Here is a 26,541-nt window from a genome sequence, read left to right on the forward strand (position 1 = left end):
TAGGCAATTTCATCAAGCTCTAATGGCGCCAAATAATGGAAAGAGTGAGCCGAGGAGAATACTGCAGCAGGGGGCCATAGTTGACTTGAGGTTGACGGGCGCCATCTCCTACAACACCGTGGTGGAGAGTCATGAGAAGGGAGGAAAGTAGTGCCTCAAGAGGTTTAGGGGCCTTGGGCCATCACCCAAGAAGAGGACCGGGCCGGAGGCAGTAGACCGAGAGTACAAGGGCTGAGGTGAGGACCAGTCGAGGGGCAGCTCATTAGAGGTTTTTGTGGGCAGCTCTACAGAAGGGGACCGAGTGACAGTTGAAGAGCAACCAAATTGGGTGAAGACTCAGTTGATAAGGAAGACGGTCGAAGGGCCACTTCAGAACATCTTGATTCTCGTCTGGGGGGTCATAGCGTGTGTATAGGAATTGTTGTTCCAGCGTTTTTCATTACAGAAATCTCTGTTCTAGTTTATAAGGGATTGGACTTTTGAGTGTAAAGAGGAGAGAGAGAGAGAGAGAGAGAGAGAGAGAGAGACTCCCATCTTTGTGTTTCTAGGAGTGGGAGCCCCTTTTGATGGAAGGGTTTTTTTCTAAAAGAGCTTGCGAATGTGTATCTTCGGCTACTAGAAAGAGTGTGAGGTTTGTGTGTTTGTATGAGCCTTTTCACTGTCCTACACAATGTGAGAGGCCTTCAAGGTGCATCATGTTGGAGCTATATATGGTTCACTTTGCTCAATTTGGTTTCACTTATATATTTGTATTTTGTTCTCAATATGACTCAGTATTTGGGAGCGTACATGGTGTGTCTTTTGTCTCATCTCTCTCTTTCTCTCTACATCTCAACATGGTATCAGAGAGATAATAATCACGCGTCGATTCAATTCATGGTGACAAAAAAGCATGTGTATGTGATTCGCATATAAGATTTAAAATTGCTACAAATTTTATTTTTGAAAGATTGATTCTTATTATCTGTGGTTGTTTTTTGTTAAGAAGAATATGATTAATGTTTTCTGTGGTGTTAATTATTAATCAACATAATGAATCGTTGATTATGTTTTCTTGTTAATTTATTTTTTGACACTCTGAACTTTGTCTCAATTTTCGGGGGGTTTCTGCTCAAAATTTGGAGAAATGAGAAACGCGCGATGACATGTTTCATCCAAAACTTGTTCGTCTCCTTGAGCTCTTTGATTTGAGTTTTAGGTTTGTGTCAATCGGAGTTCGTAGCAGAAAATTATGTTGTTTTTACTGCAATTCAGCTTGACGCAGCTTTCGTCCTCCTACGTCTTCGTGAAGCGTCTGCGATCATTTTTTTTAATTTTTGGTGTCAATTTTTTTGAGCAAATTTAGCTTTTTGCTATTCATATTGTGGCCGTGAATTTTACGTTTCACGTCACTCTATTTTGAGGACTCTTTTATTATTAACGTCTTTTCTTTGCTTTTTTGGGTGACGTCTTTCACATCTTTGGACGTTTATTGAGCATCCTTCTTGCGTTTATCTTGACAGAACACAGTCGTCATATTTTTCTCATTCTCAATTGCAGCCTCATATATGGTGTGCAGATTTTGCGATTTTATCTTATACATCTTCTCGCAACCAGATATGGCTATGACTATTCTTGTCAACGGTTTTCTTTCTGGCCAACGTTCTGTTCCTCCTTTCCGAGGCCAAGGATTTTCAGGCTGGAAAGCAAAGATGTTGTTAATTCTTGAAGGCGATGAAATCTTTGATGTTGTCCTTGAAAATCGTGTTTGTCCACCTCAACCTGTTGATACGGATCATGATAACGTGCTTATCACTGAAGGACCTATATTTGAAGATTCGAGTGTTACGTATACGGATTGGCAACGACGTGATAAAGCAGCTCGTTTGTATATTCTTTTTTCTCTTACTGATTCCCTTTTGCTTTATATGTATGAACTGCCTACTTCCCACGACGTATAGAAATACCTTATTACAAACCTTCAGAAGAAATTTGTTACAGAAATACTTTATTTGAGAGGGTTTCTTAACAAGTTACAATATAAAGCTGGTACTGCCATGACGGGACATATTGAGTCATTCAAATCTATTATTAATCAACTTGTTGCTGCCAGTGATCCTGTTCCACAAAAACAACTGATTACACTTCTCCTTGATACTGTGAAGGACTCTTCTTATGATAACATTGTTACTATTCTCTCTAATAAAAATGGTCTTGATTTCGACCAAGCCTGCATGTCTTTAATTGAATACTCTCAACGTCAACAACGACGTAATGTTGATCATGATACGGTTATGATTTCACAAGAGGAGACTGAGGCACAAAAGATGGAACGTGCTTTTTATGCTCGAAGACGTCCGTTTCAACAAGGAAACCGCAGAGGTGGCCATCGCGGTAATATTTTCTCTCGTCTCGCATTTCCTAATTATAAGAAATATTCTTACTATAACAGAAATGGCCATACTGAAGATGATTGTTGGACATGTCAATATGATGAAGAGCACAGTATTATCAGAAAACAACCACGTTTATATAGAGACTCTTCTTCTTCTTCTTGTGAATATTGTGGACGATCTGATCATTCCACTCATATGTGCTATAAGCGTCGATTCGACACAGATCGTAATAGAGCATATACTAGTGAACATCGAAACAATATTGTACCAGAAACAAGCAGCGTCCTATGTTCAGTTGCTACAGATAGAATACTTCATGTACGTGATGGATCACTTTTTATTATCGATTCTGGTGCTACAGGAAATATGACATATCAATTAAAGTGGCTCCATAACTATCATCCACACTACCAGTTCAACATGTTGTTTATCTTGCTGATGATACGACTTGTCAAGTAAAGGGTATTGGAGATTTATATCTTGGTATCTTATCTTCTTCCACTTGAATTTTGTGAGGAGTATTACATGTACCAAATCTTCAACGTAATCTTCTTTTAGTTTTGCTAAACTTGTTGATCTTGGTCTCTTTGTTGGATTTGATCATACCAAATGCCGAATTAAGAAAGATGGACAGACTATAGCCACTACTCCTCAAAACTTGTAATTTGTTTGAACTCTCTCTCAATGATGCTATAGCAAATGTTTTCACTGCTCCAGGTGATCATGATTGCAAAGTATGGCATCACCGTTTTGTTCATGTTGATTTCTCAATACTCCTTGATCTTCAACGTCATGATCTTGTTCATGGCATGGATCTTAAAGCTCATCCCCATATGGGAATTTGTGAGTTTTGTGCTCTTGGGAAACATAATCATAAACCCTTTCCTCTTTCAAATACAACTCATTCTTATGACATATTAGATCTTGTTCATACTGATCTATGTGGACTTCTACCTTCATCAAGATCACAATATCGCTACTTCATTACTTTCATTGATGATTTCTCACGGTATACGACTGTATTTTCACTTAGACAAAAATATGAGGCCTTATTTATTTTGAAACAATTCCACAAGGCTGCGAAACTTCAAATTGGTTGTCGCCTTAAGAAGCTTTGTAGTGACAATGGAGGCGAATATGTTTCTTGAGAGTTTGTGAGTTACTGTGCTGTGAAAGTGGAATTCATCATGAACACACTATTCTATATTCATCTCAACAAAACGGCGTTGTTGAACGAAAGAATCGCACTATTCTCAATGTTGTAAGGTGTATGCTGATTCACTTTGTTTTATTTCGTGTTTTCTGGGCTGAAGCTACTTTGACAGCAGTATTTATTTAGAATCATCTTCCTACTACTGTACCCTCTGGTAAGATACCCATCATAGCATGGGCAAGTTACATTCTTATTGTATCTCATTTTCGAACCTTTAAATGTATTGCTTATATTCATGTTCCCAAAGAAACACGAACAAAACTTGATGCTCCTGACCTTAAAGTTTTTTTTATTGGATATTCTGATACTTCCAAAGGCTACAAATTCTATGACCCTTCCTCCAAGAAAGTAATTATGAATCGTGATGCTACTTTTAACGAACAACTTATTGGAGGCTCATGGTCCATGGATGATTCTGATGATACTAAGTCATTGCTTCAGGCTTTTTCATTTCTTTCAGATGTTGAAACTCTTCCTATAGAGCAACTTTCCTCTTCACAGCCATCCATTCCGAATGTTGCTAATGATGATATTGATATTTTTGTTGATCTGCATATTGATTTTAAACATGGCTCATGTCATGTTTATGATGACGATATTGTTGATAATGCTTTCTCTATTTTTGAAGATCCTATTACTTATGATAAAGCTATCTTTTCACCACAAAAGGATCAATGGCAAGATTCTATGGAAGCAGAGTACGATTCTCTTATCTATAAAGGTAAATGGATACTAATTGAACTACCTCCTGGTCGTACAACTATTAAGTGTAAGTGGGTGTATAAGACAAAAGGAAAAGCAGATGGGTCTTTTGACAAGTTCAAGGTACATTTAGTTGCAAAAGGTTACTCCCAAGTAGCTGGTATTGATTATCAAGATACCTTTTCACCAGTTTTTTGCATTACAAGTGTTCGAGTTTTATTGGCATTTGCTGTTCAATTTGATTTAGAAGCTCATCAAATGGATGAGTGAACTGCTTTTCTTAATGATGACTTGGAAGAGAAAATTTATATGGAACAACTAGAAGGGTTTGTTATTCTAGGTAAAGAAGACCTTGTTACTCAACTCCATAAGACACTATATGGTCTCAAACAAACTTCGTGAGCCTAGTATACAAAATTTGATCTTTTTCTCACCTCTAAATGATTAATCTCTTGCTCTTCAGACCCCAACTTATACATAAAACACCAAGGTAGCAATTTTGTGATTCTTGCTCTTTATGTGGATGATACCATCTTTGTTTCCAATGATTTGGGATTTCTTTAGCAAGTGAAAAAGTTATTGTCTTCTGCATTTGATATGGTGGATCTTGGAGAGATTCACTCGTGTCTTGGCATTCAAATCCAGCCAAACCATAAAAAAGGTATTTTATTCCTTCAACAGTCAAAGTTTATTGCAAATACTATTCAAAAATTTGATATGGAATCTGCACATTCGGCCAACAGACCTTGTCTTGCGAGCTCTACAAAGAACACTTCTGACAATGGCGATCAACTTGTCACAAATCAACCTTATGTTAACTTGATTGGATGTCTTTAGTTTGCTGGCATGAATACTCGTCCTAATATTCTGTTTGTTGCTAATTATCTTGGACAACATCTTGCACGTCCTTCTCTTAAGCATTGGTCTGCAGCAAAGCATGTATTGAAATACTTGAAAGGCACTATAGATTTTGGTTTAGTCTATCGACGACAACTCACATTGGATTCTATGCAATCTCTTTCTCTTTTGGGTTACAAAAATGTAGACTGGGCAAGCTCACATTTATCTATGCGATCTACTAGTGGAAATTTCTTCTTTATAAATGGTTGTCTTGTTTCTTGGACCAGCAAGAAACAATGTTGTGTTGTAGTTTCTACAACTGAATCACAATATGTTGCGGCATCACTTGCAGCTCGAGAGTTGATCTGGCTTCGACAAATGCTGGTTGATATTGGTCACTCTCCTCTTTCTAGCACAGCCTTGCGGTGTGACAATCAAAGTGCCATGCCAAGGGTAGGACTATAGGAGGGCACGGCCCTGGCCAAGGGCAGATGGATACACATGCGGTACAAGGGCTATATATAGGTATGGTTGGGTGGTTATTGACATGTCTATCTCCCTATGCCCTTTCACTAGTATCAGAGCTCAGGGGAGGGAAGAGCTATGGAAGAGGGGGGAAAGACCTTGCATGCTAGGTGCATGGTGGCTTCATGAGCTCTCTCTCTCTCTCTCTCTCTCTCTCTCTCTCTCTCTCTCTCTCTCTCTCTCTCTCTCTCTCTCTCTCTCTCTCTCTCTCTCTCTCTCTCTCTCTCTCATTTTTCAGGAGGACATGCAAGGAGGGGCCAGCCGAGCTGCATGATTAACCCCTTATATGGGGATCTTCCTGATGGGCTCAAGCACCGGACTCGGAACGTGGTGTGCAAACCGGCTAAGCAAGAATATCATGGGGTCGAAGACCGTGTGCAAGGCTCGTGTGCAGGGCCACTACTGCCGAGGAGATAGGCAGGTCGAGGTGCATGAAAAATAATGGGGGTTGGGCTCGTCAGGGTTGTGAGGCCCCAGCCAGTGGCTTTCGGCACAGGGTAGAGACCCGGTTCGCCACGGATGGGACCCAGTGTGCCTGTTTTCTTCTCGGTGCACCCCTGCCATCGTCACCGCCATGTTTTTTTTTCATTATGGTTTCAAATTTGGGCGCCCTTTGGGGCTTGGAGAATTTGGGCATCCCCTTTCCAAGGAGGCTTTCCCACCCCACTCCATATCTACACTATCTACACAAGCCCTCAAGGTCTTGCCAAGAGGTACAAGCCGATGGCAATACACAAAGCCAACACAGATCGCAGGCCATTAACACTACGATAGAAATTTTTTGATTATCTGAAAATTGTGGGTTGGTGACAATAGCTCTTAACCACCCGAGCATGATTTGCGCATCAATAGGGCGACGCTCCATGGTTGCCAGTCTACTTGGATTCACGAGGAGCTTATTATGGATGGTCATGCACCATGACAGATGTTGCATGGTGGCTACAACAACATGTTCTCATCATTGAGAGCGGACTTGTACGAGTCATTTTTTGATGTCGGCAACGCATGTGACAAATCGAATGCATGCAAGGCATGGGGCGGGTGGCATGGAAAGGCTTTGGTATAGCAAATACACATTATGATGATATGCCATGCATTTTAATGTGTATTTCAATCCCGACACCATCTTCAAAGATCTTCAAAACCTTTATTTTAGTACAAAATTAGAGTTTCCTAGCACTCATGGCAAGTTCAGGCAAGGCTTGCTCAATAAGGCAGGATGTTGAGCATGAAGTCACAGGCCAGGTGAATGCAACCACTATTGCACACCTCAGATACACTTTTTCTAGTAATTTTAAGCTTCCAAGTCCGTTGCGAATAATGTGCTTGATAGCTATGGTATGCCATGGACGTTTATGAGTAGTCAAGGACAATCATACTCAAGTCAAGCAGGTACACGACACATCTATTGCATGTATTTTTCTATTTTTCAACACATTGTCCAACGCGACAAGGTCGATTATTTTTTAATTCTCGACAAAGTTACCTTTCTCTTGTTAGGCCATTGTCAATTGGCAAGAGTATCTGTTCATTATGAACACCATAACAGTGCATGAGTACTTTTGTGGAACACTGCTTCCCTTTTGACATTTGGCATAGCAGTTCCCACAGTTTGGAATATGCTAATAGCATACAAACTTAGGGAGACTTGCCAAGATGTCTGCAGGTTTTTAAATCACATGAGGATGTAGCTACCTCACTCAAGCATCACATATGGCTATGAGCCCGCTTAAAGCGAACTACCAAAAACCTCACCATAAGTGGGCAACAAGGTTAGTCAATTTCAAGTTATGTTTGTTTTTCTCTATGTTTCACTTTTCATTTTGGAAAAGATCTCTCTGTTGTGCAAAGCAACGTGCTTGGGCAGACTCCATAAGATGCCATTGTACCAAGCAAAGTGCTTTGCCTATCTTCATGTGAAGCACGGATTCTCTTAGGTGCCAAGATATTACCAATTGATTTCCGATCAATGATAATGGCACCTATCTTTGGCACTATGTGGATATAAGCTCCTAGTATGCAACGACGCATTGTAATGTATCCATGCCATTGTAATCATGCAAGGCACGTATCACAAGGGCTCCCATGGTTGAGACAATCATTGAAGCCAGGGGATTATTCTTCTATTTTATGCTTTGTATGCATGGCATACCAGTACGATGGTTGTCCAACACCCATCATTGCATACGCTTCCGCTATAGCACTAGCTACTCTGTTAAGGACAAGCTCAGTTGTTCCTTTTCCAGACATTTTATTTTTTCATAGGCAATGTGCCATACATCTGCACCCTGATACAGTCATGATCACATACAAAGTAAGTGGATCAAGAGGTGACTTCTATGCTACCTCTTGTTGAGATGTAGAGAGAAAGAGAGAGAGACGAGACAAGATACACACCATCTACGCTCCCAAAGACTGATTCATATTGAGGACAAGATACAAATATATAGGTGAGACCAAGTTGAGTAGAGTGATTCATATATAGCTCCAACACCCCCACTCAAACAAAGGTCTCTAGCTTTGGATGAAAAAACCGTTCGGGAGTTCAAGGGAAAAACCCAAGTCCTTATACAATGTGAAAATATGAACCAACGATGATGATGTGAAAGTGAATTGTGCATCTATGTACAAATATTCAGGTGACTCAGAGATCGCAATGTACAAATGTGGAGTGTGCATAGTGCATGGTACCTAAAGGATTACGATGTCATATGTACAAAGCTATTACAATAGCAAAGAAGCTAATCTAGAAAGAGTGAGGCCGAAGCAACTCCAAGCTCCGAGCGCAAGAGGATGAAACGTGACTCGTTGAGGCCTTTGGTCAAAATGTCTGCAACAATCATCTGGTCACTTGGACAGTGTTCAACCATAATGGTTCCTTTGCGTACTTCATACCTGACATAATGATAATGGACAGCAATGTGCTTTGACTTATTATGTTGAACATAGTCTTTTGCAAGACTAATAGCACTTTGGTTGTCACACCGCAAGGGTGTGCTAGAAAGAGGAGAGTGACCAATATCAACCAGCATTTGTTGAAGCCAAATCAACTCACGAGCTGCAAGTGATGCCGCAACATATTCTGACTCAGTCGTAGAAACTGCAACACAACGTTGTTTCTTGATGGTCCAAGAAACAAGACAACCATTTATAAAGAAGCAATTTCCACTAGTAGATCGCATAGATAAATGTGAGCTTGCCCAGTCTGCATCTGTGTAACCCAAAGGAGAAAGAGATTGCATAGAATCCGCTGTGAGTTGTCGTCGATAGACTAAACCAAAATCTGTAGTGCCTTTAAAAATCTGTAGTGCCTTTCAATACATGCTTTGCAGCAGACCAATGCTTAAGAGAAGGACGTGCAAGATGTTGTCCAAAATAATTATCAAAAAACAGAATATCAAGACGAGTGTTCATGCCAACAAACTGAAGACATCCAATCAAGTTAGCATAAGGTTGATTTGTGACAAGTTGACCGCCATTGTCAGAAGTGTTCTTCGTAGAGCTCGCAAGACAAGGTTGTGAAGAGAAAAGTTTCTCTATAGGAAGAGTTTCATCATCTGAAAGAAACAGAAAAGCTTAAAGCAATGATTTAGTATCATTAGAATCATCCATGGACCATGAACCTCCCATAAGCTGTTCGTTAAAAGTAGCATCACGATTCACAATTACTTTCTTGGAGGAAGGGTCATAGAATTTGTAGCCTTTGGAAGTGTGAGAATATCCAATGAAAATAACTTTAAGACCAGGAGCATCAAGCTTTGTTCGTGTTTCTTTGGGAGCATGAATATAAGCAATACATCCAAAGGTTCGAGAATGAGCTACAGAAGGAATGTCACCTGTCCATGCTGTGATGGGTATCTTACCAGAGGGTGTAGTGGTAGGAAGATGATTCTGAATAAATACTGTTGTCAAAGTAGCTTCAGCCTAGAAAGCATGAGCTCGAGATAAGCTAGAATGAATCAGCATACATCTTACAGCATTGAGAATAGTGCGATTCTTTCGTTCAGCAACGTCGTTCTATTGAGGTGAATATGGAATAGTGTGTTTATGATGAATTCCACTTTCAGCATAGTAACTCACAAACTCTCGAGAAACATATTCGCCTCCATTGTCACTACGAAGCTTCTTAAGGTGACGACCAGTTTGAACTTCTGTAGCCTTGTGGAATTGTTTGAAAACAGATAAGGCTTCAGATTTTTGTCTTTTAAAAATACAGTCGTATACCTTGAGAAATCATCGATGAAAGTAATGAAGTAGCGAAATTGTGATCTCGAAGAAGGTAGAGGTCCACATATATCAGTATGAACAAGATCCAATATGTCATGAGAATGAGTTGTATTTGAAAGAGGAAAGGGTTTACGATTGTGTTTCCCAAGAGCACAAAATTCACAAATTCCCATATGGGGATGGGCTTTAAGATCTATGCCATGAACAAGATCACGACGTTGAAGATCAAGGAGTTTTGACAAATCAGCATGAACAAAACGGTTATGCCATGCTTTGCAATCATGAGTTCAGACAGAGTTCAAACAGAGTTCAAACAAATTACCGTTTTGAGGAGCAGTGGCTATAGTCTGTCCATCTTTCTCAATTCGGCATTTGGTATGATCAAATCCAAACTGAAAGAAGATTACGTTGAAGATCTGGTACATATGATACTCCTTGCAAAATTCGAGTGGAAGAATATAAGGTACCAAGATATAAGTCTCCAATACCCTTTACTTGACAAGTAGTATCATCAGCAAGATAAAAAACACGTTGAACTGGTAGTGGATGATAGTTATGGAGCCACTTAGACTGATATATCATATTTCTTGTAGCACCAGAATCGACAATAACAAGTGATCCATCACGTACATGAAGTATTCTGTTTGGAGCAACTGAACATAGGATGCAGCTTGTTTCTGGTACAATGTTGTTTCGATGTTCAGTAGCATATGCTTTATTACGACTGTTTCGATGTTCAGTAGCATATGTTTCTGGTACAATGTTTTTTCGATGTTCAGTAGCATATGCTCTATTACGACTGTGTCGAATCGACGCTTATAGCACATATGAGTGGGATGATCAGATCATCCACAATATTCACAAGAAGAAGAAGAAGAGTCTCTAGATAAACATGGTTGTTTCATGGTAATATTGTGTTCTTCATCATATTGGCGTGCCCAACAATCATCTTCCGTATGGCCATTTCTATTGCAGTAAGAAAATTACTTATTGGGAAATTTGAGACGAGAGAAAATATTACCGCGACGGCCACCTCTGTGGTTTCCTCGTTGAAATGGACTCCTTCGAGCATAAAAAGCACGTTCCATCTGTTGTGACTCAGTCTCCTCTTGTGAAATCATAGTTGTATCGTGACCAGCATTACAACGTTCTTGACGTTCAGAGTATTCAATTAAAGACATGCAGGCTTGGTCGAAATCAAGACCATCTTTATTAGAGAGAATAGTAACAATGTTATCATAAGAAGAGTCCTTCACTATATCAAGGAGAAGTGTAATCAGTTGCTTTTATGGAACAGGATCACCGGCAACAGCAAGTTGATTAATAATAGATTTGAAATATTCAATATGTCCCGTCATGGCAGTACCAACTTTATATTGTAACTTGTATTTCTGTAACAGATTTCTTCTGAAAGTTTTCATATAAGGTACTTCCATACGTTGTGGGAAGTAGGCAGTTCATACATATCAAGCAAAAGGGAATCAGTAAGAGCAGAAAGAATATACCGATGAGCTGCTTTATCACGTCGTTGCCAATCCGTATAGGCAACATTCCAATCTTCAAATATAGGTCCTTCTGTGATAAGCATGTTATCATTATCCGTATCAACAGGATGAGGCGGACAAACACGATTTCCAAGAACAACATCAAAGAGTTCATCGCCTTCAAGAATTAACAACATATTTCCTTTCCAGCCTGGAAATCCTTGGCCTTGGAAAGGCGGAGCATAACGCTGGCAAGAAGGAAAGACGTTGACGAGAATAGTCATAGCCATATCTTGTTGCGAGAAGACGTATAAGATAAGATCGCAGAATCTGCACACCATATATGGTGAAGGCCGCAATTGAGAATGAGAGAAATATGAGGACTGCATTTTGTCAACGATAAACTCAAGAAGGATGGTCAAGGAACGTCCAAAGATGTGAGAGACATCACCCAAAAAAATCAGAGAAAAGGAGACGTTAATAATAAAAGAGTCCTCAAAATAGAGTGGCGTGAGACGCAAAATTGACGACCACAATACGAATAGAAAAAAGATAAATTTTCTCGAAAAAGTTAACGCCAAAATTAGAAAAACGATCGCGGACGCTTCACGAAGAAGCACGACGAAGAAAGCTGTGTCAAGCTCAATTGAATCGAACTCCGATTGACGCAAACCTAGAACTCAAATCGAAGAGCTCGAGGAGACGAACAAGTTTTGGATGAAAAGTGCCATTGTGCGACGCTCCATAGAGCTTTTCCTGTTTCTCCAAATTTTGAGCAGAAGACCCCCAAAAATTGAGATAAAGTTCAGGGTGTCATCAACAAGAAAACGTAATCAGCGATTAGATTGATTAGCAATAAACACCACATGAAACACTAATCATATTCTTCTTAACACAAAACAACCACAGTTAACAAGAATCAACGCATGCTCAAAAATAAAATTTGTAGCAATTTTGAATCTTACATACGAATCACATACACATACTGTTTTGTCACCATGAATTGAATCGGTGCGTGATCGTTACCACTCTGATACCATGTTGAGATGTAGAGAGAAAGAGAGAGAGAGACGAGACAAGAGGCACACCATATACGCTCCCAAAGACTGATTCATATTGAGGACAAGATACAAATATATAGGTGAGACCAAGTTGAGTAGAGTGAGCCATATATATCTCCAACACCTCTCTCTACGAGAGCATGGTACAATTACACTGATGTATGCTTATAGGATAAGTTATGACACAAATATGGTTTCTCACTGGTCTGCACTTGAGAATTTAAAAATGACATACAACACATTAGAATAAGGGGATTTCCTCTGCCCAGCATTCTCTCTCTCTCTCTCTCTCTCTCTCTCTCTCTCTCTCTCTCTCTCTCTCTCTCTCTCTCTCTCTCTACCCAACTTCTATGCGGGAAAGGTGTAACTAGGAATGATTTTATTGAAATCTTTCTATGTCAATATGGTAACAGGAAGTGCTATGAGCCAACAGGAAAGGCTACGAGCCAGTAGTAGTAGGAAGGCCTAAGAGCCATCTATTACCACCTATTTTGGCATGGCTAAACACCATCTGTTCGTAGTCCATTAGTGATGGAAAAATTCTACTTTGTTGAGTACCCATTGATTCTAATGGACAAGCAAGAGTCTTCCCATTAGCAAATTGTAGGGCATTCTTTTCAAGCTACACACTTTATGTGTGAACGTCAACTTGATTTGTGAACCTCGTAAGGGCTTATCTCTACCAATTTGTATGGATGAAACCCGCATTTTGATAGCACGGCTGTTCACACAAAACCACGATTATGGATTTTTGGGTGTCCAATTTCGGTGGAGCTCCTATTAGCACTAAGAGTGCCTATATGAGTACAAATTGGGGTAAGACCCAGTGCATGATTATTAATCACTTAGTAAGGGTTGATGGTCCATTCTTGGAACCTTAACACTTGCATTTTACTAATTTTCAATTAGTGTTCCTAGGCCTTTACAGGCGGGAAATTTGGACAGATGCCTACAAATAAGTGAACACTATGTTCACCCTCCAGGTACGCGTCTGATTTGGTTTTATGTTTTTTGGTTTGGTTTTTCTACGTAGGATGCATAAAAGATGTTGTCATCCATTTTTTGCTCTTCAATGAGATGACAAGGTCATGTAAGAGCCAAGATTTTAGGGCCGTAGTGTCCAAAATAATTTTTTGCATCATGCAGCTATAGACCCATTTGTAAGGCTTATTTGGCACATGTTGTCACATGGGATGCAACATGGTCTAGGAACTCAAGGAGTTCGGTTTAGCTAGTCTGGAGCAAGGCTAATGAGGGTCCCTCTCACTCCCTTCATAGAGTCTTTGCAGTTACCTCCACACACAAGTACATCTTGTACTTGTAGTATGTTCTTTTTCCAGACATCCTTAGTTGATACATATTCCACATGTGGCGAATATGAGTCTCTGGGACTGACACTTGCGCCCACTATTTCAAGTATGTGTCACGACAAGGTCCCTAGGTCAAATCTGTTTTCTAGACCATTTTCAACACAACGTATCAGGAGAAATTTTGATGGCCAGACATTGTCGGATACTTAGAATGACTTGTTAAGGTACAAGTGCTGCTAAACAAAATTACAAATGGTTTACATATAGAAAGGCTATGAGTTGTTAATGAAAAAGTTTCATTGTTTGTACCTAGAAGGGATTACTGTTTCACCTTCTATTATGGTTCAGACGTTTTAGCAAGGCTTGAAAATGATTGCAACTGAAAGTATTTATCTTCTTTTTAGAACTATTTACATTCCTCTTTAATGTGTGCTAGACACATCACATTTTCCATAAGTATTGGCAAGGATAATCATGGATATACATGTTCAGATCTGCTTTATGCTTAAAATGCATGCACACTAGGTGTTATGGGCCCTAGTGTTTAGCAAAGGCTGATTTGGAACAGCATGCGTATTCATCAAGTTGTTGCTTATGAAGCATTTTGCACTCTATGTGTATCTCTATGAGATTACTTTTGGGTCTACTAATCACCAATAGAGGTCATGGCTCGGTTTGGGTGTTTGTGGATTTTTCAAGTTAACCACGATGGTTATTCTAGACATTGTTGATTCCTCAACAATGTTATACGATATTGTGATTCCTATTTACCAGTCATATGGGAATACTGTTTGTAAACCATCGGGGAAACACACCACAGTATTGTCAGTTATCCAAGGGGATAGGCAGATTACAAAGTGTCATCTTGGGCTAAAGGATATGCAAAGTGCGTACATTAGCTCCAAGCACTCCAACTAATAAAGCATTTACTGCTCTACTTGGAGTTTACTTACTATCAATTAACGCATGTTTGCGACTAGGTTTAGTCTCTTCATGTATAAGTCAGGTTCTCAACCTTGAACACTAGTTATGGTGGGGTTGTTTTTACTAATGAAATTTGAGAGCAAGTCAAGGACTTCCACTTGGCTGATCAGTTATGTCAACAAGTTACCTTCATGGAAAGTGAAAAGTGGTACTTTTTCAAGTACATCTTTTTTGTGATAACTCATTTAGCATGCTCATGTGCGTTCTAAAGGGAGTCTACATACTATGATTGGATTGAAACGGGTAACACAAGATGGTTGCAAATGAACAACAATGTGCAAAATCAGGATGTTATTCTTGATTACGTTGAACATCTTATTGCACCATGTTTCGGTCAAACAAAGAGCTGGATCCATGAGGGATACCACTGTGGAAAAACATTAGTGATCTTATGAAGATACTATCACTTTTGTTTTTGCAGATGACAACACTTCTTCAAGGGCGGAGTAATGTCATGCCAAGGGTAGGACTATAGGAGGGCACGGCCCTGGCGAAGGGCAAACGAATACACATGCGGTACAGGGGCTATATATAGCTATGAGCCAGAGGTCCAAGGGCCTATATATAGGTATGGTTGGGTGGTTATTGGCATGTCTATCTCCCTATGCCCTTTCACAAAGTGCTATTAGTCTTGCAAAAGACTATGTTCAACATAATACGTCAAAGCACATTGTTGTCCATCATCATTATGTCAGGTATGAAGTACGCAAAGGAAGCATTATGGTAAACATTTTCCAAGTGACCAGATGATTGCAGACATTCCTACGAAAGGCCTCAACGAGTCACGTTTTATCATCTTCTACTCGAAGCTTGGAGTTGCTTCGGCCTCACTCTTTCTAGATTAGCTTCTTTGCTATTGTAATAACTATGTCATATCACATTGTAATCCTATAGGTACCATGCACTATTCACATTTCACATTTGCACATTGTGATATCTGAGTTACTTGTATATTTTTACATAGATACACAATTCACTTTCACATCATCATCGCTAGTTCATATTTTCACATTGTATAGGGGCTTGGGTTTTCCCTTGAACTCCCCAAGTGTTTTTTCATCCAAAGCTAGAGACCTTTGTTTCAGTGGGGGTGTTGAAGCTATATATGGCTCACTCTACTCAACTTGGTCTCACCTATATATTTGTATGTTGTCCTCAATATGAATCAGTCATTGGGAGCGTACATGGTGTGTCTCTTGTTCCGTCTCTCTCTTTCTCTCTACATCTCAACACATCATAGGTGATTGAATCTAGAGAGAGAGGCCCTTTTTGCTTCATGTGTAACTAAACAAAATGCAAAATTCTAAAGGCTTACACGGTGCATGCATATGTGCGTGCATCTAGGGAGGAGCCCTTTTTGATTTACATCTGGTGACAATGTCCACATCTTTAAGCCATGACCATGTTGAGCATAATCTACGATCAACCGACTTGAAGAGGCGACATCTTGCACAGTGAAAATATCTAAGTGTGCCTAGAATTCTGGCTTAAACATCTCCCCCCCCCCCCCCCCCCCTTCAAGTTTTGGTGTTTCCCTCATCTCAATAAAAATTACAAAATATTGTATGAAATTTTCAATTTTAAAAAGAAAAAAGAAAGAATGAGAGAGAGAGAGAGAGAGAGAGAGAGAGAGAGAGAGAGAGAGAGAGAGAGAGAGAGAGAGAGAGAGGGAGGGAGGGAGAGAGAGAGAGAAGGGGGGGGGAGGGGGGAGGTGATAATAAGATTACACTTGATTACAGCTAAAATAATCATTGTCACTTGATTACCATAATTGAACATGTTCACAAAATTAGATAGAGGAAGAGGGGGAAGATCGAGATAGATGAATGGATTACACAAAAAACTTCACAACTGTAAAATATTTATGAATCGTCTTCCAAAAGATCCCTACATGAGGCATCATCCAATTCTAAGCCCATGGCTCCTAAATCAATAAAGAGAGAAACGAAATTGTCGTTTGTGGATGTGTTGGCTTCATCATCTTCAAATTCTTCATCCTCCATCTCATCATCTTCATCATCATGATAATCATCCTCGCTAAGACCTGCCACCGCCAGACTTGATTCATTGAAATCCCTCTCCTCTGTCTCTACCTCATCCAAAGCTGGAGGTGGAAGTGGATCGAAGATGGTCTCCACTTCATTAGTGGAATAAATGGTTCTCCCCGAGGTGTTACGGGAATTACAAACCAAAGTTTTGGTTGGTGGATTGTTGAGATATAGATGACCTATAAAAGATAAGCTCAAAGTGAGTAACATTGGTATAATTAATGCTACAAGAAATAAGAATAAAAAAGATATATGCCACTCACATGATCACAATTGCATGGTAAAACTAAATTGTCATACCTCCCCGTGTGATGCACACTAGGGTCCACCATGTAGAGGCCATTCTCATGCCGTACAAACACATTTGCAAACCACTTTCACTCGAAGGTGAAGGTATGAAAGGTTCTAAAATTAACCTTTAGTATCCTTTCAATAGTTCCGCAGTACCTGGCTTCATCACCGTCTATGTCAAAGTTGCCCATGATGGCACAATCCATGGTGGTTCTATGCTCATCAATGTGGCATGTACAAAAGTGACGACCCTTTGACCACATAGAGTTAAAGGAAATGCACTACAAAATAGGAAAATATCTTTTATCAAATTAAAACTAAAGACAACACACACAAAAATTTACAATATGGTTTAGGTATATGAATACTCTACCTTTGGTACACAACCTCGTGCATACTCCCATTCTTTGTTGTTGCTGATGTCTTCTCGTGCACTTTTGCTTCGGTCATTCTCTCATGAATCCACTCTACACTAATGAGATATGGGAAATATGCAAGGTGTCTAGGCACTGGGGGTGCCCTCCTTCCTCCATGTGCTTGTTTCCATGCTTCTCTCTCTTGCAAATGCCTTGCCGTTGCCATTGTCCACAAGTCCACCCACTTGGTCATAATCTTTGCATTGAGAATACAAAAGTTATTGACCACTGGAGATGGATTCATATCCATGTTAAGTAGTTTTCCCTTTCCACTTGGCAAGTGTGAAGTCATCCTTGCATCTTCCTCTTCATCTGACCGCATGCGAGGCATTGAAGGATCAACTTGTGCTAGATACTCTGATATATAAACAAATGCCTCTTGCACAATCCACCCTTCGGCCATACATGCCTTTGGTTGAGATTGTAGTCACAAAAAAGAGTCTTTAGAAACCTCTTTAAGAAGAACATCCATCGTGCATGCACTACTCCACATATAGGGATATCCTCCACTATGTGACCCAAGAGGTGAATTTGACTAAGAAGGACCACTCGAGGAAATATTGCATCCTCAATGGCCTTGGATCTCACACTAATCTGCAAGAAAACACAGAAAGATACATCAAGTGCTTGTTTGAAATTATTGTGTACATAAGAAAGGTCTAGTTGAATGGAGTATTGTGATGTACCTTACTAGCTCTCCAAGTTTGAAAATAACATCCCTGATTTTCTTGTCCCACCATATACAAATACTCACCGGAAGAATGAACTACAATGTAAAATAGGGGAAAGCAAAGTGAGAGAAAGTCATACACACAAACTATAGATAGAATAGGGATAGGGACATTACCTGAAGCATCTTGTGCCAATCATGGGACTTCAACTCATACAATTGTACGCTTCCACCCTTATTTTCTTTTGTGAAAGCTCCCTTTAGCGACCTCATGTATCCTGTTGGTGTGCAAATAGAAGCAATGGTACCCTTCACTTTGTCTAATTCTTCTTTGTCTAGCATCCATGGTGCTTAAGGAAGCACAATCTTTCCATGGGGGGCACGGCGTGGAGTAGCAAAGACGGGGAGACGTTTCAAAAGCCTCAAATCCTCCCTCGCACCCAAAGAGTCCTTCTTGGGAATAATGTGGTCCCGTAGTGTTTGGGCTACATTCTTGAATATGTACATGGGATCCAAGAGGTGCTGGCTTTTTAAGTTCCTCCAATATGGAAGCCTTAAAAATATGGAATACCTTGACATACCTTTTGGTGGAGGACACGGAGCCGAATTTTTGTTGTGGTGATGTTCCCAAGTGGTTGCCCAATCTGCCATCGTGAGCTTCAGAGGGGTCTTCCCATTTGTTGGAGCCTTGTGCTTGCTATGCCCTTGGGGTAATAAATGATGGTTGTTTGGATAGATTACCTTGCGTAAGGCATCGGGCCTCTCAATCACCAACAATGGCCTACAAGTAAGACATGCATTGTGCACCGACCTAGACAACCCTGCATACATATCATATCGTTAGAGAGAGGAGTGAACTAAAGGGAGAGAGAGGGAAAGAGAGAGAGGAAAAGGGGGTTACCAGAAATCTTGCCAAGACCAGGGTAGTCGCGCATAGTCCACTTAAGGATTCCCCTCATAATGGCTTCTCTTCCCCCCTTTGCAAGTGAGACATTGACAACAGGAATGCCTCTCCATAACTCCTCGATGAGGGGCTCAAGGTAGACGTCAATATTTGACACTTTGTACTTCCTTGGCACAAGCAAGGAAAGAATTATATTTCCCTTCTTGGTTGTCTCCCATGATGGAACATTGTAGTTGATGATCACCACATGCCAAGTGCTCCATGAAGTAGACTTAGTGCCAAAGGGGTTGACACCATCACTTGCTAACCCAAGCCTCAAGTGGCGTGGCTCCAACCAAAACTCTGGCCATTGAGTTTCGATGTGCCTCCATGCAGGTGAATCTAAAAAAGTGCCTTTAGGTGAGAACCATTGCTTTTTTGGACCTCTTGCTGTTTTTAGCCAGTCTACTTGCCAAATCCGAGAGAGCTGCCTATTTTGGACGCAAAGCTATGGTGCATGCCTTGACGAGATCTTGGGCTAGGAAGAAGCGCCCTACGGAGATAGTGCTTAGGCCAGAACCCTGCGACCATAGTCGGCCTATACGAGCCCCGCCATCTTCATCTTCATCCTCGTCAAATGTCGCTCACTGCCTGCGTTGTGTGAGCTTTAGTATTCACATTAAAATGGCCTTTGGCCATTGGATTTGAGTTTTGGCCATAGTCGAAGGCTCTTCCCACCAACCGGGCGGCATAAACAAGGGCCGACAAGCCTTCCTCCGTTCTCGTGCTCCTTGGGAAGATAAACGACCACCAGTTCGTTGTGCAGTTGGAATAATTTAGTATTTTGAGCACGCTGCAAACTCCGACTGATGTTCCGTTTGCATAAGATGCAAATCCCGTAATCGGCTACTATGAATTGATTTGCGTTTTCAAATGCGTCCTCGGCTCCAAATCAATTGTTGATTGTGCGGTGGCTTGGGATTTACAATCCAACTTCGACCTTGGACGTTCAGTTCAGTTGAAGACATAATTACCCAGTTAATTATCGCAACCTGCTATGAGCTAGTGCTGAAGTTCCTCGGTGATTTCACCTCTTTGCCAAGTCTACCGAGATTGGAAATTCACCTTCTTTACGACCGCCGGCGAGGTTGGCATGGCTAACTACCTTTGTGGTCGATACGGTTATGAGTTTTTGTTGCACTCCAAGGTACTATTTTCTCTTTTGTTCGCACAACATAGATTCTCCATGAGTGCAGAAATTGATGATCAACACATGTTTGACTTTGAATACCTCAAATTGGCTCCACCTGTGGATGTCATGGGGCCGAATACTCTCACGAAGAGTACCCTCGTCGCAATAAGGATGGATGGTGCAAACCCAGGGGATCAATCTCTGTCTCCTCGTTTATCAACCCCTCCTCCACAGAGCGTGTTGGATATTCTAGAGGATGACACTCAATTGCGAGATGCCAGGGAGTTTGTCACTCGACAGGACTGGAAAACTTTTGATGCCCGATTTTGCAAGCTCGCTATCAGGGTTCAAATCTTGGTTACACAAGTACAAAATCTTACACAACTAATTTACAGAATGCTACCAGAATCAGCTCTCCACTTGCCAGCAACCCAGGGGGTTGCCAATTTACCAGTTATGACCAAAGAGTTCCAACATGTCAACAATACTTCGGTTGTCGGAACAAATCGGGGCACGACCAACGTGGTCAAGAAGCGCCTATCACCATCCGAATTTCAACGTGCAAAAAGTCATAATTATGCTTTATTTGCTTAGGAACACATCAAAAAAAGCAGTGCCCACATGTATGAAAACTTAAGCATGATGCATGAGTTTGTGATTTGACTTAAACTCCAGTTTTGGTGCACAACACAATAGTTATATGGCTTTTGAATATGTTATGCGTAGCCATTTTCTCATACTTCAATATGGAATTTTCAGTGTATTGTACATTTTTTTTTTAATTGGGTACTGTTCAGCCCCAATTGTTTTCTACCACAATCATTTTTGGTACGACCAATCACATCATCTCGGCTTATATGATCTGCCAAAAACATCCTGAGATGCATGCAAGATCACTGAATTAAGGTGTATATGATACACGTGTCCTACAACTCACATTTTGCATTTACTTTGGACACTATTATGAAAAACAAAATGCTTGGCCCATTTCACATGACATAAGGCTTCTAATTCGTACTCCGATTACCTCGGTAACAAGAGCAGTTGGCAACCAAGTTTGGGGCCTACATTATTCAGGATATCATCTCATCGAATCCCTACTAGTCTAGCCGGTTCAAGGTACTTATGGTGTTGACTTTTACGGTTGTCACGGTAGACCACGGGCTTCCGTTTTTGTATGCAAGGCATGCTACCCAGATGGTATAAAGTACACTCTCACAAATCACTCTGTCAAGGACACTATTTTTTACGCATTGTTTCCCATAGTTTTCGGTTGCTATCCAGGCACACAAAACAACCTAAAAACTTCTAATGGATTCACAACCCATACACGGTAGATGGTCATGCTGTGACTTGTGTTCCCTCTCGCGATGCTAACACCATATAGTCAAATGGTTGCATGCTTATACGATAAGCTGGCAGTCAGGCATAAGACGTCTAAAAGCACACATTCTAGGCACACACACATTAGCAATGAAAGGAAAGCGTCAGCCCAGCATGCTCTTCTGTTCGTTCTTCATCTCTTTCTCTAAACGAACAATAAAAAAAATTTCTACGAAGTTTGTTTCATGTTTGACTACTGAGTTTTCCGGAGCCAAGATGCTCTACAATTCTCAGCTACAAATTGGGCAAAGTGCCATTCACATTTATTTTCATCGGTTTATCGATTGAACACTCATTGCCATATGGGCTAGGAGCCACGTACGCTGGCTACAGGCCATTGCTAAATCTAGGATAAGACCCACTTTTTGGTATTCCTTGGATGATTGTTCTCAAGATCAAACAGTTCTACCCAGTGGAGTACACATTGATGTTAATTGACAAGCAAGTGTCTTGTCATTACGGATGTATAGGGTGTCATTTTTTCACTACATGTTTTCAGTATACACGCTCATGTGCATTTTTTGACAATCTTAACCTCATACTGGCTGATCTCTACCACGGAGTATAGACGCAACAAACAAGGGTGACAACATGGTTGTAAGGGATCGGTAGTTCACTCGTGTGGGTCTCCTACTCTCTCTATAGCACTACGAAGTGTCTATGGACATACGGTTTTGGGATAAAACCTAGCGAATGATTGCTACATCACCCCATAGGCATTAAGGATCACAGTTTGATTTGCATTGAGGATCATTGTTGATCTCTCCCAGTTCTACTTTCAATGAAAGTATTCCGCACTCTACCACGCGGTAGCAGACGAACACACTTTTTAAGTTGATTCCACTCAATCTGTACACGGTTAACTATGATAGTTACCGTTATGTCCAAGTTGAGTAGTTTCTACAAAGAAGTCTTATCAAGGGATTTGACTACGTAGATTCTAATTCAAGGGCTTAAGTTGTAAAGGCAACAACCAGGGTTCCCCGTGCAATACTCTTTGTTTTTTAAGTAGGGAATGTACTCCTTTCCATTTGCATCCAGATAAGTGTACATTATGTTATTGCATTTTGCATACATGTAAGTGTACAGTATGTAATTGCATTTGCATACAGGTAAGTGTACTGACTTGGTGCCAATTGCATGTTCAGTATGCTTTGCTTAGTGTTTCAAGACGTCTAAGTACGCTTGAATATTACCGACCCATGCCAAAGGCATGTAAGCACCAAGTACGAACCTATGCAGATATGCAGTTACGAACCTACTTGTAGGGTTCAATTTGGCACATGTTGTCACATGGGATACAACATGGTCTAGGAACTCAAGGAGTTCGGTTTAGCCAGTGGAGCAAAACTAATGAGGGTCCCTCTCACTCCCGTCGTAGAGTGTTTGCAGTTACCTCCACACACAAGTACGTCTTGTACTTGAAGGATGTTCCTTTTCACACATCTTATATGAGACATATTCCACATGTGGAGAATATGAGTCTCTAGACTGACACTGGCGCCATTATGTCAATTATGTGTCACGACAAAGTCCCTAGGTGCTGGTCACATGTGTTTTCTAGACCATTTTTAGCACGACGTATCAGGAGCAATTTCGTGGCCAAAAATTGTTGGCCGGATACTTAGAATGACTTTTTAAGGTACAAGTACTGCTAAACAACATTACAGATGGTTGTTTTTATATATAGCAAGGCTATAAGTTGTTAATGAACAAGTTTCATTGTCTGTATCTAGACGTGATCAATGTTTCACCTTTTATTGTGATTCAGACTTTTCAGCAAGGCTTGCAAAAGATTGCAACTAAAAGTATTTAGTTTCTTTTCAGAACTATTTACATTCCTTTATTGCGTGCTAGGTGCATCACATTTGCCATAAGTATTGGCAAGCATCATTATGGATATACAGGTTCGGTTAGTTTTTGCTAAATGCATGCACACTAGGTATTATGGTCCCTAGTGTTTAGCAAGGGTTGATTTGGAAAGGCATGCATATTCCACAGATTGTTGCTTATGAAGCATTTTGCACTCTATGTGCACTATATCTATGCGATTACTTTTGGATCCACTAATCACCAATAGAGGTCATGGATCAGTTTGGGCGTTTATGGATTTTCTCAAGTTAACCATGATGGTTATTTCGGACATTGTTGATTCTTCACCAATGTTAAACACTACTGTGATTTCCCCTTTACCAGTCATCTGGGACGACTGTCTGTAAACCGTGAGTAAAACACACCTCAGTACTGTCAGTTATCCAAGGGGATAGGCAGATTACAAAGATTACAAAGAGTAATCTTGCGCTAACGGATCTGCTAAGAGCATACGTTAACACAACGCATTTCTAAATAGATGATTTTCTCCCTATTCTAGAATTTGCTTAAGTACAATTTTTGACTTTGAACACCTCTTGTGGTGGGGTTGGAGGTTGTGTAAATACTTTCATACGTCAGGGACTTACCAGGTGTGCTGACAGAGCATGTTGGAAAGTAACCTTCATTAGGGTTGAACATGTAACGGACTGTTCAAGATACTCAAGCGAGTAGGAAATCTGGCTCACAACTGCATGGAAAGTTACGCCAAGGTTTCCTTGCATTATTCCAGTACCTTCAAAAGATTTGAAAACTGGTTATGCCTTTGGACAACTCTTAGTTGTGGTTCCTCCTTTACAGTACTCAAGTGAGTTATAAATGGAGTTACCATTAAAACCCAAGTGACTCTTAGTTGTGGTTACTCCTTTACAGCACTCAAGTGAGTTATAAATGGAGTTACCATTTAGACCAAGTGGTTGCAAACGGACAACAATGTTGAAAATCAAGATATTCATCTTGGTTTCATTGAACCTCCTCACTGCACCAATTATCGGTCATACAGACCACTGGCTCACTTATGGGACGTCAATAAAGAGAACATCAGTATTCTTAAGAAGATGTTACTACTTGTGTCTTCGAGGACGAAAACTCTTCCTTAAGGGGAAGTAATGTCAGAACAAGGGTCCTGTACCCTAAGAACTAGGTTAGTCACGGACTACGGCCAAGGGCCGGGCTAGGCAGTGTGGATAGGGGATCCGTCTAGGGCAAGGGGCTAGGAGCCCGCCTATATAAAGGGAGGTTGGGAGGAGGATCTCAAGGCCTAGTTCCCTAGTTCTTACACTAAGTTTCCAAATGTGCTCGATTAACGTTTTTCACAACACTGGTTGGAGGGCTACATAAAACATTTTTTGAAAAACAAGCAGTCCAGTATGCGGCGCGCAATAGCCAACCATGTTAGAGATCCAGATAAGAGCTATCGTGGTGGAAACATGGCAGACATAGAGTGGAAGTGGGAAATGCAAGAAAAGAGCGATTAGGTGGCGACGGGCTCATGCTACAAACAACAACCCGAAGCTCGCATCAGGCAAACACCCATGCACTATGGTTCAAGAGGCAAGGCAACGTGAAAGAGAAAATATGTAAGATTGATTAAATTATAATGTCGATTGGTGGTTTTACAGATTGTAGTTGATGATTTGTTATTTTTATTGCTAACTTAGGAAAATATCACTCTTACTCGACCAACCAGAGAGATGGTCAAGTATCGGGAGCGCCATACAGAATTTGATACTTGGTGATGGTTGTTCAAGAACAACCACATCTCTCGCGAGCAATTCGACGCAGCGGTTGGATCACTACAAGCGGAAAGTTTAAACAAGTAATTTTATATCAATTTTTTTGAGTTGTTGATAATTATTTAATTTTGTTTGGGTTTGTGTAGAGTAGATGTGATCAAACGTACGTGCCTCTGGACAAGGACAATATTGAGGAGGATTAGATAGAAAAATATTTGTCCAAACTTTTGTAAAGTCCCAATGTGGCAAAATGAATATACAACAATTTATATTTTATTTGTAACCGTATTGAATAGTTGATCTTCTGCATATTAAATTGTCAAGGTAAAGTCAATTCAATTTCAATTATTTGGTTTTTTTTTATACTCTTCCAAAAAACAATTGATGTTTCATTGTTTTATGCAGGTCAAAAATAAAGGTGCTCATTTGGCCAACCCAATTTTGGGTGGCCCAAATGAGCAGCTTTATTTTTGAATGGTCGTTTAGCGGCAATAACTGTGGTAATAGAGGCGGAAACTTTCGTGGTAATAGTTGTAGGTATATTACCATGCTTATTTCTTTCAAACCACTACCGCGTCCATAGCCGCGTTTATTGCCGTCCCCCTAATTTTTTCTCTCTCCATTTTCCTTTGTTTTCCCGCAGCAATACTGGCGGTTATAGACTACTCCTCTTATAGTGTTGGGCAAGGATGGAGCATACATAGCGACCAAAGCATGTACAAGCATGACATCTTTCTACAATAGCCGCTTATAGGCAACCTCATCGTCTATTCTCTAATAATAATAATGCTATCTTTTGTGTGTCCTACTCGCACGACGACTGCCACTTAGATATAATAATTAATTTAATACATCAAAAAATAGCATTATTATTATTATAGTTATAGTAACTCATACAAAAGCCCACTTACGTGGCCTTTTGAAGAGGTACAGGACGATGTCACGGGGATGTGCCAAGGTCGCACAAGTTGACGTCAGAGGCGTGCCATTCGAAGGCGCCGACAGCCCAGCGACGACAGCCCAGCCCCAACCCAGCCTCGCACACGTGAGACACACACACACATAGTGCCTCGGCTCTGAGCCCCTTGGTTGCAAGTGCGTACAGAGAGAAAGAGATTGAGAGAGAGAGAGAGAGAGAGAGAGAGAGAGAGAGAGACCTTCTCTAGGCTGCGTTAGCTACCATCACGCACACACACACACACACACACACACACACACACACAATACGAATACTTGGGTTTGGAGGGGAGGGGAGGGAGGAGATTTTTTTTTGTGGGATAGTTACCAACTTACCACTTTCTAGTTTTTAAAGATAGAAACTTTCTCTGCCTC

The sequence above is a fragment of the Adiantum capillus-veneris genome, chromosome 29 (assembly GCF_014529385.1).
Source record: "Adiantum capillus-veneris isolate H3 chromosome 29, ASM1452938v2, whole genome shotgun sequence".
NCBI classification, from domain to species: Eukaryota; Viridiplantae; Streptophyta; class Polypodiopsida; order Polypodiales; family Pteridaceae; genus Adiantum; species Adiantum capillus-veneris.